Source organism: Tamandua tetradactyla, chromosome 5, assembly GCF_023851605.1.
Source record: "Tamandua tetradactyla isolate mTamTet1 chromosome 5, mTamTet1.pri, whole genome shotgun sequence".
Taxonomy (NCBI): domain Eukaryota; kingdom Metazoa; phylum Chordata; class Mammalia; order Pilosa; family Myrmecophagidae; genus Tamandua; species Tamandua tetradactyla.
In genome coordinates this window covers 104,498,938-104,515,957 of record NC_135331.1, presented here as the reverse complement: position 1 = coordinate 104,515,957, position 17,020 = coordinate 104,498,938, and the positions used below count along the sequence as shown (strand labels likewise).

Below are 17,020 nucleotides of genomic sequence, written 5' to 3'. Positions count from 1 at the left end.
ACTTTGGAACAACTAATCAAAGATGGTCATATAACTCTACTAAATAAAATAAATGGGATGTCAAATGACATAAAGATGATCGAGAAGACAATAGAAGAGCATAAAGAGGAATTTAAAAGAATAAATAGAAAAATAGCAGATGTGACAGAGATTAAAGATGCTGTACACCAAATAAAAAACATACACAACAGTAGATTTTAAGAGGCAGAAGAAAGAAGAAACAAACTAGAGGCCAGGACAACTGATTTCAAACACTCAAAACAGCAAATGGCAAAAAAAATAATAATAAAAGGAAAAATCTGAATTGGATCTCAGGGAAATTATGGATAAAACAAAGTGCACAAATATAAGAATCATTGATGTCCCAGAAGAAGAAGAGAAGAAAGGTCTGGGAAGATTAGTTGAGAATATAATAGGGGAAAACTTCCCAACCCTTATAAAGGATGTAAATATGCAAGTCAAGGAAGCTCAATGAACTCCAAATAAAATAAACCCAAATAGGCTTTCCCTAATCAAATGTCAAATGTTGAAGACAAGTCAAAAATCCTGAAAGCAGAAAGAGACAAACAATCTACTACATACAAGGGTAACCACATAATACTGGGTTCAGACTACTCAACTGGCACTTATGGAGGCGAGAAAGCAGTGGCATGATATATTTAAGATCCTGCAAGAAAAGACTTCTAGCCAAGAATTCTGTACCCAGCCAAATTGTCCTTCAAAACTGAGGAAGGGATTAAAATATTCATAGACAAACAAGTCCTGAAAGCATTTGTCAACAAGAGACCAGCCCTGCAAGAAATACTAAAGAGAGTTCTGCCAGTTGAAAAAAAAAAAAAGAAAGGAGAGGGAGGTCTGGAGGATGGCACATAATTGAAGAGTACCAGTAAGGGTAACTTAAAGGATAAAAAGAGAAAGATGGAAAAGAATACATAGATCTGACAAATAAAATCCAAAAGATAAGATGGTAGATTCAAGAAATGCCTTTTCAGTAGTAATTTTAAATGTTAATGGACCAAACCTACAAATTAAAATATACAGATTGACAGAATGGATTAAGAAATATAATCCAGCTATATACTGCTTACAAGAGACTCATCTTAAACACAAGGATACAAATAGATTGAAAATGAAAGGATGGAAAAAGGTATTCCATGTAAGTTGTAAACAGAGCAGGAGTAGCTATACTAATATTATACTAAATAGACTTTAAATGTAAAGACATCATTAGAGACAAAGAAGGACACTATATATTAACAAAAGGGACAATTCACCAAGAAGAAATAACAATCATAAATGTTTATGCTCCCAATATAGGAGCTCCAAAGTACATGAGACAGACATTGACAAAACTGAGGGGAGCAATAGCTGTTTCAACAATAATAGGAGACTTCAATACACCACTCTCCTGTATAGATAGAAGAACCAGACAGAAGATCAACAAGGAAATAGAGAAGTTAAATAATTTGAACAATGAATTACACCTAACAGACATATAGGTCATTGTGCTGGTTTGAAAGCATGTACGTACCCTAGAAAAACCATGTTTTAATCAAAATCCCATTTCATAAATGCAGAATAATCCCTATTCAATACTGTATGTTTGAATCTATAATTAGATCATCTTCCTGGAGATGTAACCCAATCAAGTGTGGTTGATAAGCTGGATTAGAGGAGATGTGTCTCCACCCATTTGGGTGGGTCTTGATTAGTTTCTGGAGTCCTGTAGAAGAGTTAACATTTTGGAGAATGGAGAGATTCAGAGCAGAGCAGAATGACATAGCCATGAGAAGCAAAGTCCATCAGCCAGCAACCTTTGGAGATGAAGAAGGAAAATGCCTCCCGGGGAGTTTCATGAAACAGGAAGCCAGGAGAAAAACTAGCAGATGTCACTGTGTTCACCATGTACCTTTCCAGATGAGAGAGAAACTCTGACTGTGTTCACCATGTGCCCTTCCAATTGAGAGAGAAACCCTGAACTTCATCAGCCTTCTTAAACCAAGGTATCTTTCCCTGGATGCCTTAGATTAGATATTTCTATAGACTTGTTTTAATTGGGACATTTTCTCAGCCTTAGAACTGTAAACTAGCAACTTATTGAATTCCCCTTTTTAAAAGCCATTCTGTTTCTTGTATATTGCATTCCAGCAGCTAGCAAACTAGAATAGTCATGACAAGCAAAACACCAGAATACACATTTTTCTCTAGTGTTCATGGAACATTCTACAGTATAGACCATATGCTGGGGCACAAATAAATTTAAAAACATTGAAATTATTCAAAGCACTTTTTCTGATCACAATGGAATGAAGCTGGATATCAATAACCACCAAAGAATGAGAACTTTCAGAAATATATGGAGGCTAAATAACACACTCTTAGATAACCAGTGGGTCAAAGAAGAAATTGTTAGAGAAATCAGTAGCTATCTGGAGACAAATGAAAATGAGAATACAATATATCATAAGATATGAGATGTGGCGAAAGCTGTGATGAGAGGGAAATTTATTGTCCTAAATGCTTATATTAAAAGAAGAGCAAAATTGAGGACTTAACTGCTCACCGGGAGGAACTTGAGAAAGGATAGCAAACTAACCCCAAAGCAATTAGAAGAAGAGAAATAACAAAGATTAAAACAGAGTTAAATGAATAAGAGAAGAAGAGAATAGAAAGAATCAATAAAACCAAAATTTGGTTCTTTAAGAAAATAAAAAAAAAAAAATGATGGGCCACTAGCAAGACTGAAAAAAAAAGGGGGGGGGAGGATGCAAATAAACAAAATTAGAAATGAGAAGGGGTGCGTTACTACAGACCCTGAAGAAATAAAAGAAATCATGAGAGGATACTATGAACAACTATATGCCAACAAACCAGACAACTTAGATGAAATGGACAAACACACAGACAAACTACATTGACTCAGGAAGAAATAGACAACAAACCAATCACAAGTAATTTGATCCAATCAGTCATCAAAAATCTTCCTACAAAGAAAAACCCAGGGCCAGATGGCTTCACAGGGGAATTTTATCAAACATTCTGGAAAGAATTAACACCAATCCTGCTCACATTTTTCCAAAAAAAACTGAGGAAAAAGGAACACTACCTAACTCATTTAATGACACTAATAACATTTTAATACCAAAGCTGGTTAAAGATGCTAGAAGAAAGGAAAACTATAGGCCAATCTCCTTAATGAACACAGATAGAAAAATTCCCAACGAAAATACTAGCAAATCGAATCCAACAACACATTAAAAGAATTATACACCATGACCAAATGGGGTTTATACCAGGAATGCAAGAATGGTTCAACACAAGAAAATCAATTAATGTAATATAGCACATTAACAAATTAAAAGGGAAAAATCACTCTTTGTACAAGAATCATATCTTTGAAGTAATTCTTGAGAAAATTATTCATACATGTAGCTCTATACAAACCCTTTCATTCTTGTTCATCTTCAATAGGGTAATATTACTTATGGAACCACTAGAGAACCACCTTCACCTTTATCTATTCCCTTACATTGGAGTTCAGCCACATTAGCTAATGGTTCACCCATCTCTAACTTCTATGTATCTCTAATGCCCCCTATATTTTATATTATAAGCCTCTGATTATAGCTTTATGCTGGTCATAAAAGTGGAATTATACAGTGTCTGTCCTTTTGTGTCTGGCTAATTTCACTCAGCATTATGTCTTCAGGACTCATCCATCTTGTCATGTGCTTCAGAATGTCATTTTGTCTTACTGCTGCATAATATTCCATTGTATATATATATACAATCAAAATCCCAACAACTTACTTTTCAGAAATAGAAAAACCGATAACCAAATTTATCTGAAAGGTCAGAGTGCCCCAAATAGGGAATTCTCTGATACTGTGTCAAACTTTAGGGACACTCAAATCAATAGGCCATGCCCTCAATCATCAGGCTAATTCTTGTGAAGCTTATGTAGGTAGCAGAGAAGCTTAGACTACCTATAGGCATGCCTAAGACTTACTTCTGGAGGACCTCTTTTGTTGCTAAGATGTGGCCACACTGTCTCTAAACCCAACTCTGCAAGTGTAATCGTTGCCCCCCACTATGTGGGCCATGACATACAGGGATGAAAGTCTCCCTGGTGATGTGGGAGATGACTCCCAGGGATGAATCTAGAGCTGGCCCTATGGGATCAACAATTCCATCCTGACCAAAAGGGGGAAAAGAAGTGTAACTAATAAAGTATCAGTGGCAGAGAGAGTTCAAATAGAGTTGAGAGGCTACTCTGGAGGTTGCTCCTACACAAGCTTCAGTTAGACCTTGCTACTTATCATAACCTGCCAACCCCCAACCAGGATCATTCAAGCCAATCCTAAAGAACACCTAGGGCAGTATATAAGATTCCACTTGGGTTTGATGCACTAGAGTAACTTTCCAGAACCCTACAACCTCCAGATGAGTCCCTGGAACAGATAAGTTCTGAAACCTAGCCCAGCCTCTCCAGAACATCAGATAGTTCCATCTTCTTACCTCATATTAGTGTCAGACCCTTCCACTATGAAAATTTAGAATTGCCATATCCCAAACATCCCTAAAGAGAGGGATGGAAAGATCAAAGGTGATAGTGGAGTTATACAGAGAAGATAGGATTTAACAAATGAATATGAATGCTGAATCATTAAACATATCTCTTTTAGTCTCTAGTATTTTAGAGCAGGTAGAAGTAAAAACCTAAAATTGTAGAATTGTAACCCATGTCAAACTCTGAAATATGTTCTACAATTAATTGTGGTGCTGTGCTTTGAAATTTTTATCTTTTTTTATATATGTTATTTTTCACACACAAAAAAAATGAAGATAAAAGTTGGCTGTGATGATAAAAAAATATTTAAGCCCTCTAGCCTATTCTGGAGCAGCTGAAGGAAATATCTGAGAGGGTCGTATGGTAGCCCATGAGAAACTCTGGCATTTGTCCTGTAACTACTTGTTGAAGAGTGCTTTGAAAACTATTGCTTTTGTATTTCTTTGCTTTGTATGTATGTTATACTGTACAAAAAGAAAAAAAAAGCTTACAGTTTTGGTCTGAGAATATATCCATATCAAGGTATCATCAGGCAATGCTTTTTTCCTGAAGTCCCACTGCCAGTGACCCTGAACTCCTCCATCACAAGGAAAGGCACACATGACAGCATCTGCTGCTCTCTCCCTTCTCTTCCAGGTTTCATTGCCTTCAACTTCTTGATTCTGTGGCTCTCTCTCTCTCTCTCTCTCTCTCTCTCTCTCTCTCTCTCTCTCTCTCTCTCTCTCTCTCTCTCTCTCTCTCTCTCTCTCTCTTTCTCACTCTCTCTTCATCCCATTTATAAAGGACTCCGTTAAGAAGATTAAGACCCACCTTAGGCCATACCTTAACTGAAATACGCTATAAACATGTCCTACTTACTATAGGTTTATACCCATGGGAATAGATTAACTTTAAGAACATGGTTTTCTGGGGTACATAGAGTTCTAAATCAATACAATCTTGTAAATCATTTGGGGTAGAATTGACAGCTTAATGATATTTAGTCCTTCAATCCATTAATGGTATATTTCCTTTCATTTATTTAGGTCTTTTTAAACTTTATTTTTGCCATGTTTTATGGTTTTCCTGTACAGGTCCTTTATATCCTCAGCTAAGTGTATTCCTAGATATTTGGTTATTTTAGTTGTTATTGTAAATGGAGTTTTTTCTTGATTTCCTCCTTGGATATATCATTACTACTGTATTGGCACACTACTGATAGTTGTGGGTTGATCTTGTATCCTGCCACTTTGCTGAACTGGTTTATCAGCTGTAGTAGTTTTGTTGTTTTTTCAGAGCTTGGTACACAAAGGATCATGTCATCTGCAAAGAGTGAAAATTTTACTTCTTCCTTTTCAATCTAGATGCCTTTTCTTTTTCTTGCCTAATTGCTCTAACTAGCATACTTGAATAACATTGGTTTCAGTGGACTTACTTGTTATTGATCTTAAAGGAAAAACTTGCAGTCTCTCACCATTGAGCATGGTATTAGCTGTGGGTTTTCATATATGCCTTTTATCATGTTGCAAAAGTTTCCTTTAATTCCAACCTTTTGAAATGTTTTTATCAAGAAAGGATGCTAGATTGTGTCACATGCCTTTAGTGCATCAATCCAGATGATCATGTGGTTTTTCCCTTTTAATTTGTTAATACATTGTGTTTGTTACATTAATTGATTTTCTTGTGTTGAACCACCCTTTCATACCTGTGATAAAACCCACTTGGTCATGGTGTATAATTCTTTTAATGTGCTGTGGATTCAATTTTAAAATATTTTGTTGAGTATTTATATATATATGTTCATTAGAGATTGGTTATTAATTTTCTTTTCTTGTTATATCTTTGTCAGGCTTTGGTATTAGGGTGATGTTTTGCTCCACAGAATGAGTTAGGTAGTGGAAATATCTTCTTCAATATTTGAGAAGAGTTTGAGCAGGATTGGTATTATTTCTACTTGGAATGATTGGTAAAATTCACCTATGAAGCTAAAATTCATCTATGAAGCCATCTACCCTGGCATATTCTTTTTGGGTAGTTTTTGGTGACTGACACAATCTCTTTATTGTGATTGGCTTCTTGAGGTCTTCTATTTCTTCTTGATTAAGTTTGTTTTGTATGTTTCTAGAAAATTTTCCATTTCATCTAAGTTGTCTGTTTTATTGGCATACAGTTGTTCATAGTACCCTTTTATGATCATCTTTATTTCTATGGAGCCCATGGTAATGACTCCCATCATGTCTCATTTTATTTATTTGCACCTTCTTTTTGTCTTTGTCAGTCTAACTAAGGGTTGAAATATTTTATTGAAGTCAAAGAACCAACTTTTGATTTTATTGATTCTCTCTGTTGTCTTTGTATTTAGTTGTCAGTTTCATTTATTTCTGCTCTAATGTTTATTATTTCTTTTTTTCTATTTGCTTTGGGATTGGTTTGCTGCTCTTTCTCAAGTTTCTCTGGGTATTCAGTAAAGTCTTTGATTTTAGCTCTTTCTTCCTTTGTAATATATCTTATTAATGAGCTCTCTCAGCTTCTGTTTATATTATCTGTGAATATTTTAAACTCTCCCTCATTTTTTTAAGGACAACTTTGCTGAATCAAGAATTCTTGGCTAGCAGATTTCTCTTTCAGTGTCTTAAGTAGATCGTACTATGTCCTTTCACCAGTAGGTGAAAGAAGAAATTGCAAGAAAAATCAGAAAATATCTTGAGACAAATGAAAATGAGAACACAACATATCAAAACATATGAAATGCAGCAAAGGCAGTGCATACCGGAAGAAATATAGCCGATATTTCTACCGGTAAGAGTGTGTTGTTTAACCTGCATGTATTTGTGTGTTTTCCAGTTCTCTGGCAGTTACTGATGTCCAGCTTTATTCCATATGATCATAGAAAGTTCTTTGTATAATTTTATTTTTCAAACTTTATTAAGACCTGTTTTGTGGCCTAGGATGTGGTCTACCCTGGAAATGTTCCATGAGCACTTGAGATGAATCTGTATCCTTCTGTTACGTCTGATTCATTTATCATATTTTTTAGGTTCTCTGTTTCCTTATTGATCCTGTTTAGATGTTCTGTCTATTTAGAGAGTGGTGTGTTAAGTCTCCCACTATTATTGTAGAGATGTCTATTACTCCCTTCAATTTTGTCAGTGTTTGTGTCATGTACTTTAGCGCACCATAGTTAGGTGCAGAGATATTTATGATTGTTATATCTCTTGATGAATTGTCCCTTTTATTAATATATTATGTCCTTTTTCTAACACTTTGGCATTAAAGTCTATTTTGTCTGAAATTAGTGTGGCTACCTCAGCATTTTTGTTGTTGTTGTTGTTACTGCTTATGTTGAATATCTTTTTCCATTCTTTCACTTTCAGTCTTTTTTGTATCTTTAATATAAAATGAGTCTCTTATAAACAACATATAAATGCACCATATTTTAAAATCCATTCTGCCAATCTTTGTCTTTTGATTGGGGAGTTTAATTTGTTAACATTCAGTGTTATTATTGTGAAAGCAGTTCTTCAAACATTTTTTTCTTTGGCTTTTATTTGTCAGATCTATTTTTTTCTCACTTCTTATCTCTATGTTACCATTATTGATCATCTTCATTTCAGTAATCCCCTCCAAGCCTCTCTCTTCTGTTTTTTTCCTTTGCAGCTGGCTAAACACTCATTAATATTTCTTGGAGGGCAGATATCTTATTAATGAGCTCTCTCAGCTTCTGTTTATCTGTGAATATTTTAAACTCTCCCTCAGTTTTTTAAGGACAACTTTGCTGAATCAAGAATTCTTGGCTAGCAGATTTCTCTTTCAGTGTCTTAAGTAGATCGTACTATGTCCTTCTCACCTCCATGGTTTCTGCACTTCATCTTATTTGGCTTCCCTTGAATGTGTATGTAATGAATCGCTTTTCTCTTGCTACTTTTAGAATTCCCTTTCTCTTTGGCATTTGATATTCTAATTAGTATGTGTCTTGGAGTAGATCTATTCAGATTTATTTTGTTTGGAATACATTGGGTTTCCTGGATTTGCATATTTATGTCTTTTATAAGGGTTGGAGATTTTTCAGCTATTATGTCCTCAAATATTCCTCCTGGCACTTTTCCCTTCTCTTTTCCTTCTGGGACACCCATCATGCATATGTGCTTATTGTTGCCAATCATTTCCCTGAGACCCTACTCAAATTTTTCCACTCTTTTCTCCATCTTTTCTTTTGCTCTGTCTTCTAGCTCAGTGATCCCTTCTTCTGAATCTTCATATATGCTGTTGTGCATCTCTAGAATATTTTTAATTTCATCTATAGTATCTTTCATTTCCATAAGAGCTGGTTTTTTTCTCTGTATGCTTTCAAATTCTTCTTTATACTCACCCAGTGTCTTAATATCCTGCAGCCATCTCCTTGAATTGATTAAGGAGATTTGTTTGAACATCATTGATTATTTGTTCCAAATTCTGTGTCTTCTCTGACTTTTAAATTTCTTTCTTTGATTGAACCATATTTTCCTGCATTTTAGTATACCCTGCGATTTTTTTGCAAATATCTGGTCATTTGATTATCTTTTTAAAAAATCTATTTATTAATTTAAAAAATTTGACAAATGAACTAAAACATCAATATATATAATCAGTAGTTCACAATATCATCACTTAGTTGGATATTCATCATTTCTTAGAATATTTTCAGCAATTCAGAAAAAGAAATATAAAGACAACAGAAAAAGAAATAAAACAAAAACAGAAAAAAAGAGATTATACATACCATACCCCTTACCCCTCGCTTTCATTAGCATTTCATACTAAACTTATTTTAACATTTTTTCCTCCTATTATTCATTTTTATTCCATATGTTCTACTTGTCTGTTGACAAGATAGATAAAAGGAGCTTCAGACACAAGATTTTCACAATCACACAAATTGTGAAAGCTATATCATTATTCAATCATCCTCAAGAAACATGGCTACTGGAACACAGCTCTACATTTTCAGGCAGTTCCCTCCAGCCTCTCCATTACATCTTGAATGACAAGGTGATATCTACTTAATGCATAAAAATAACCTCCAGGATAACCTCTCAACTCTGTATGGAATCTCTCAGCCATTGCTACTTTGTCTCATTTCATTCTTCCCCCTTTTGGTTGAGAAGGTTTTTCTCAATCCCTTGATACTGAGTCTCAGCTCATTCTAGGATTTCTGTCCCACATTGCCAGGAAGGTCCACACCCCTGGGAGTCATGTCCCATGTAGACGGGGGAGGGTGGTGAGATTGCTTGTTGTGTTGGCTGGAGAGAGAGGCCACATCTGAGCAACAAAAGAAGCTCTTGGGGTTGGCTCTTAGGCCTAAATTTTAAATAGACTTGACCTATCCTTTGTGGGGTTGTTTCATGTGAACAAACCCCAAGACTAGGGGCTCAGCCTATAGCTTTGGTTGTCCACACTGCTTGTGAGAATATCAGAATTCAACTTGGGGAAGTTGAATTTCTCCCCGTTCTCACCATTCCCCAAAGGGGAATTTGCAAGTACTTTTCCACTCACTGATCAAACCACTCTGGGATTCATTGGGGCATCATTCTGGACAAACCAACAAAATCTCATGTACTGCCTGAGATTCCAAGTACTTAAGGTGTTCAATCAAACTATCTACATAAGTTATATTAGGAAATGCACTAGTCAAAATATAAATTTTGTACCAAATAGACTTTTTTTGCTTTAGTCTCACACATAAGGTGAGATTTTAAAATATAAATTACCATCTATTTTCAGTCCCCTGCAGTATTAACATTCCATGTTCTTCCTCATGCAAAAACATTTTTAAAATTTATACATTTAGTCACTATTATTATATACTCTAGGAATTCCTAGATTATACCATCTCAATCTTTAAAATCTATCTTTCTTTCTGATTTCATTTATGCCACCAGCCCTCCTCCCTCTATCATTTTCACATGCAGCTTCATTCAGTGTTTTAACATAATTGTATTACAGTTAGGTAGTATTGTAATGTCCGTTTCTGAGTTTTTATATTCAGTCCTGTTGTACAATCTGTATCTCTTCAGCTCCAATTACCCAATATCTTACCCTATTTCTATCTCCTAGTGGTCTCTGATACCAACAAAATATTCCAACTTTATTCACTAATGTCATTTCATATCAGTGGGACCATACAGTATTTGTCCTTTTGTTTTGGGCTAATCTCACTCAGCATAATATCCTCAAGGTCCATCCATGTTGTTATATACTTCATAAGTTTATTCTGTCTTAAAGCTGTATAATATTCCATCATATGTATATACCACAGTTTGTTTAGCCACTTGTCTGTTGATGGACATTTTGGCTGTTTCCATCTCTTTGCAATTGTAAATAATGCTGCTATAAACATTGGTGTGCAAATGTCTGTTTGTGTCTTTGCCCTTATTCCCTTTGAGTAGATACCTAGCAATGGTATTGCTGGGTTATATGGCAATTCTATATTCAGTTTTTGAGGAACCGCCAAACTGCCTTCCACCGTGGGTGTACCGTTTGACATTCCCACCAACAGTGAATAAGTGTGCCTCTTTCTCCACATCCTCTCCAGCACTTGTCATTTTCTGTTTTGTTGATAATGGCCATTCTGGTGGGTGTGAGATGATATCTCATTGTGGTTTTGATTTGCATTTCTCTAATGGCCAGGGACATTGAGCATCTCTTCATGTGCCTTTTAGCCATTTGTATTTCCTCTTCTCAGAAGTATCTGTTCAAGTCTTTTGCCCATTTTTGTAATTGGGTTGACTGTCTTTTTGTTGTTGAGTTGAACAATCTCTTTATAAATTCTGGGTACTAGACTTTTATCTGATATGTCATTTTCAAATATTGTCTCCCATTGTGTAGGCTGTCTTTTTACTTTCTTGATGAAATTCTCTGATGCACAAAAGTGTTTAATTTTGAGGAGTTCCCATTTCTTTCTTTCTTTCTTCAGTGCTCTTGCTTTGGGTGTAAGGTCTATAAAACCACCTCCACATATAAGATTTAAAAGATATTTCCCTACATTTTCCTCTAACTGTTTTATGGTCTTAGACCTAATGTTTAGGTCTTTGATCCATTTTGAGTTCACTTTTGTACAGGGTGTGAGATATGGGTCCTCTTTCATTCTTTTGCATATGGATATCCAGTTCTCTAGGCACCATTTACTGAAGAGACTGTTCTATCCCAGGTGAGTTGGCTTGACTGCCTTATTAAAGATCAATTGTCCATAGATGGGAGGGTCTATATCTGAACACTTTATTCAATTCCATTGGTCAATATATCTATCTTTATGCCAGTACCATGCTGTTTTGACCACTGTAGCTTCATAATATGCCTTAAAGTCAGGCAGTGTGAGACCTCTGACTTCATTTTTTTTTTCCCTCAGGATTCTTTTAGCTATTTGGGGCACACTGCCCTTCCAGATAAATTGGCTTATTGGTTTTTCTATTTCTGAAAAGTAAGTTGTTAGGATTTTGATTGGTATTGCATTGAATCTGTAAATCAATTTAGGTAGAATTGACATCTTGACTATATTTAGTCTTCCAATCCATGAACACGGTATGTCATTCCATCTATTTAGGTCTTCTGTGATTTCTTTTAACAATTTCTTGTGGTTTTCTTTGTATAGGTCTTTTGTCTCTTTAGTTGAATATTTTCCTAAATATTTTATTCTTTTGGTTGCAGTGGTAAATGGAATTTGTTTCTTGATTTCCCCCTCATATTGTTCATTACTAGTGTATAGAAACGCTACAGATTTTTGAGTGTTGATCTTATAACCTTCCACTTTGCTGTACTCATCTATTAGCTCTAGTAGTTCTGCTGTGGATTTTTCAGGGTTTTCAACGTATAGTATCATATCATCTGCAAACAGTGAGAGTTTTACTTCTTCCTTTCCAATTTTGATGCCTTGTATTTCTTTTTCTTGTCTAATTGCTCTGGCTAGAACTTCCAACACAATGTTGAATAACAGTGGTGATAGTGGACATCCTTGTCTTGTTCCTGATCTTAGGGGGAAAGTTTTCAGTTTTTCCCCATTGAGGAAATTCTCTGTTTCTTTATTGATCCTCTCTCTAGATGTTCTGTCCATTGATGAGAATGGGGAATTGAAGTCTCCAACTATTATGGTCGACCATAGTCTTATTGGCTTTCCCTTGTATGTGATGGATTGCTTTTATCTTGCTGCTTTCAAGATTCTCTCTTTCTCTTTGACCACTGACATTCTGATTAGTAAGTATCTTGGAGTATGTCTATTTGGATCTATTCTCTTTGGGGTATGCTGCACTTCTTGGATCTGTAATTTTAAGTCTTTCATAAGAGTTGGGAAATTTTCAGTGATAATTTCCTCTATTAGTTTTTCTCCTCCTTTTCCCTTCTCTTCTCCTTCTGGGACACCCACAACATGCATATTTGTGCACTTCATATTGCCATTCAATTCCCTGAGTCCCTGCTCATATTTTTCCATTTTTTCCTCTATAGTTTCTGTTTCTTGTTGGATTTCAGATGTTCCATCCTCCAGTTCACTAATCCTATTTTCTGCCTCTCAAAATCTACCATTGTAGGTTTCCATTGTTTGTTTCATCTCTTCTACTGTGCCTTTCATGCCCATGAGTTCTGTGATTTGTTTTTTCAGATTTTCCATTTCTTCTTTTTGTTCATTCCTTGCCTTATTTATATCCTCCTTCAGTTCATTGATTTCATTTTTGATGAGGTTCTCCATGTCTGTTCATAATTCTGAATAAATTGTTTCAGCTCCTGTATCTTATTTGAATTGTTGGTTTCTTCCTTTGATTGGGCCATATCTTCAATTTTCCTGGTGTGATATGTTATTTTTTGCTGGTGTCTAGACATTTAATTACCTTAACTAGTTTATTCTGGAGATTGCTTTCACTTCCTTTACCTAGGGTTTTCTTGCTGGATGGATTTGCTATCTATCTGTTCTTTGACATTCAGTTCAGCTTATTCTGGACCTCTAGCTTAGGTTTTGTTTAACAGAGGAGAATTTTTCAGTTCTTGTTTTCTTGTTTCTTGCCCTGCTTGTTGGTGCCTTTTTCCCCCTACCCTTAGGAGGGTCTGCTTTGGTATTATAGACCCCAGCTGGATTTTCCCAGACCAAACTGGCCTCCTATCAGGAGGAAAGAGTCACCTGCATCGGTTTTCCCTGAGGGTGAGACCCAACAGGTTGATAGACTTTCCTGTAAAGTCTCTGGGCTCTGTTTTTCTTATCCTGCCCAGTATGTGGTGCTTGTCTGCTTGCAGGTCCCACCAGCATAGGATGATGCAGTGTCTTTAACTTTGGCAGACTCTGCCTGCTGGAGTTGTGGTGGAGACAGAGGAAAGGTTGTAGACTGGTTTTAATGGCTTCAAATTACCAAGCCCTGGTGTCTGAGTTTCTTATGGGAGGGAGTCCACCTGAGTCAGGCTTCACCCCTCCCCTGGGGAAGGCACAGGTTCCAGACAAGCCCTCAGACGAGCTTCTTTCTGCCTATGCCTGGGGCAGTTGCAGCCTGAGAAGTCCTGCCGCTGAAACTAAAGGCAGTCAAGCCTTTGTAGAAACACAGCCACAAAAACCTCTGTTTCCTTTTTCCACTTTCCCTGCCCCCTTGGCACTGGGGCAAAAATCAGCAACCTCCATTTTGACCAGGTTCACCTGACCTGTGCCTTTCATGCCCATAAGTTCTGTGATTTGTTTTTTCAGATTTTCCATTTCTTCGTTTTGTTCATTCCTTGCCTTATTTATATCCTCCTTCAATTCATTAATTTGATTTTTGATGAGGTTCTCCATGTCTGTTCGTATATTCTGAATTAATTGTTTCAGCTCCTGTATCTCATTTGAATTGTTGGTTAGTTCCTTTGATTGGGCCATATCTTAAATTTTCCTAGTGTGATTTGTTACCAGGAAACAGTTGGGCCTATTTTTAGTAGTCAGAATTTGTTAATTAATGCCACAATTGATATTTGATTGGGCTCAGTCCCTGCTGCTGTTAAAGTCTCTTTCCTTTCCCCTCTGGAAAGCAGCCTGTGGGGGAGGGGCACTGGCTGCTGTGCTTGGGGAACTCACAGTTCTGGGAGAACTCGCAGCCGGTCCAGCTGGTACAGACTGGGGTACTCTGTTTGTCCGGTCACTGACATGGCCCCAGGAGCTGTTCTGTAGTGTTTCTGGTTATTTAGTAGTTGTTCTGGAGGATGAACTAAAACATGCACATTGCTAAGCTGCCATCTTGGCCCAGAACTCTGCTCATTTGATTATCTTGATGGGTTTATTCTAAAGGTCAGTTTCTCTCTTGTTTAGGATTTTGTTGTTGATTGGGTCTGTATTAAGGCTTGTATTTTACAGTTGGATAATCAATATTTCCCAGCCAAAACAGAGCCAGGTACATGTGCAGGGGCTATAAAATAGATCCACAGGGCCTGGGAGGAAGTCTTGAAAGCCTCTAAAAAGCTTCCCGTCTGACCCCCACACCCTTTTTTTCCTTTCTCATCTCCAGGCAGCACTTTTTTTTTTTTTTTTTTGCTCTCAAATGCAATTCTTTTAATAAACAGTAACAAATTCTCTAAGATGCTTAAGCAGAAAGAAAAAACAGTAAATCCAGGTTTTAAAAGGAAATTCAATAAATAGTTATTTTACATGGATAAAGTCAAAGTGGTACAATTTATGAATGTCACATTAAGCATGCACAAAAATGGTATTATACATGGCAGAAGTAGTCAGAAAATATTGAATTAGATCTAAAAAGATAAGAAGAATTTACACATATATACAAAAATCTTGCAAATTATTGCCTCATTTTAACAAAGAATTAAAAGTAAACATTACCAGCTAGCTAGCACTCTCTTAAGAGGCTAAAGTCAGATTGGCATTTAAAAATCTTTCAGACTAGCTGGAATTTATTTCTCTCATACCATTTTCTGAATTTTGGTCAAAAATCTTTATTAAATAACTAAAGTGTCCATTCAAGTTGCTGATAATCCAAACTTTAGATAAGAAACACTATTTCCCTCTTATATCAAGATCCCAGCAATGCATAGATAAACTGAATATATTACTGCATCAGCTACTGAGAATGGGCATGTTATTTAAGTGCAATTGGTATTAGCATTCAGTCATCTTTGTGTAAATTATTTTATACAGACCAGCCACTGTAAACCTAGAGTCAAAATTAAAGTTGTAACAATGGAAGATTATGGTCAGAATCTTACTAAATTACAGAAAAGGTACTCATTTTTAGCAAAACAAAAACAAAAACAAAAACAAAAAACCAGTTCGAAGTTTAGCACAACACAGCAATAAGAAGCTGACAACTTGGATAAAAATATTAGAAGTAACATAGGGCCCAGACTACCCATCATTTACTGTGTGCATATAGGAATGCTAGACTTTAAATGTATACATTAGAGACTGATTTTAAGTTATTACTTTAACTACTTTTGTCCACTGGGCTACAAACTAAATTTTATAGTAAATGTGCTACTGCATAAACACTTCAAAGCAATCTTCATTAAAATGCTGCAAAGAAAAATGAGAATACACATCATCCAAAACTAAGGATGTCATTGCAGTTCACAGTTTGTATAATAAATACCTTCCCTTTCAATCAGTACTAAGGTCACTACATTCTATCTACTTGTCAGCACAACCTTGCAGCAACTTATACTTACAAATACCAGCAATGCAGCCAAACATTTAAGTTTTTTGCAAAGCAACAAAACTAGTAGAAATCAAATTAAGATGGTGGGAAAAAAAGTAAAATTGTTTTAACTGTACTATAAAAGCAAAGCACATTACATCCTTATACTGCATTATATATTGTTTGAATTCACCTTATAACTTAAAGATTCAAAATGGCCAAAGTGTTTGACAATGGCTTCAAATTCATAATGTATGGAATAAAAATCGAACTAAGTTTGAGATGCATCTGAAATATCTATCACTTTTTAAAACTTAAAGTGGTAAATAAAGTACCAATCTATTTTAGATAGGAACTCACATTTTTCTTCCCAAATGTTCAAACTAAACAAAAAAGTTTAAATATACTTCAAGGTTCTACTGCTTTAGCTATAAAATCTAGAAGTTCCTCCTAAATATTAACCCTTTGAACTGCAGTGCCGAAACAACTTAAAAGGTGTCCAAAAATGTAAACCAATGAGTGGGAGCATCTTAGGCTTTGTAGACTGTGCCTCTGCACGTCAAATGCCGCAGGATAAATGCAATTATAATGACCGGTATGATTTTTAGGATTACAATCTTCGACAATGGTGGACAAAAAACCCCATTTGAATATCGTTATCTTCAAACATCAAATTTTTAGCCAATAAATAAAGTGATACAGAAATCTTCTGGCAGTAAAATGAGCGATTCTGTGTAAAGTAGCCCTGGTCTAGAATTTTGAAACAGGATCCAAGCAAGCGTCTTCATAATTTGCACGCAGTTCCGTGTGCTGGCTCCCATAAAGGTGGACTTGCTGTTTTGTAAAC

The 17,020-nt window shown here is 35.9% G+C and overlaps 1 protein-coding gene across 1 annotated transcript in view; it reads left to right on the top strand.

Moving 5' to 3' along the window:
- The window catches only part of CYP39A1 (cytochrome P450 family 39 subfamily A member 1), a 198,767-nt gene that overhangs the window by 28,144 nt on the left and 153,603 nt on the right, over window positions 1–17,020 (top strand). The window lies entirely within an intron of this gene.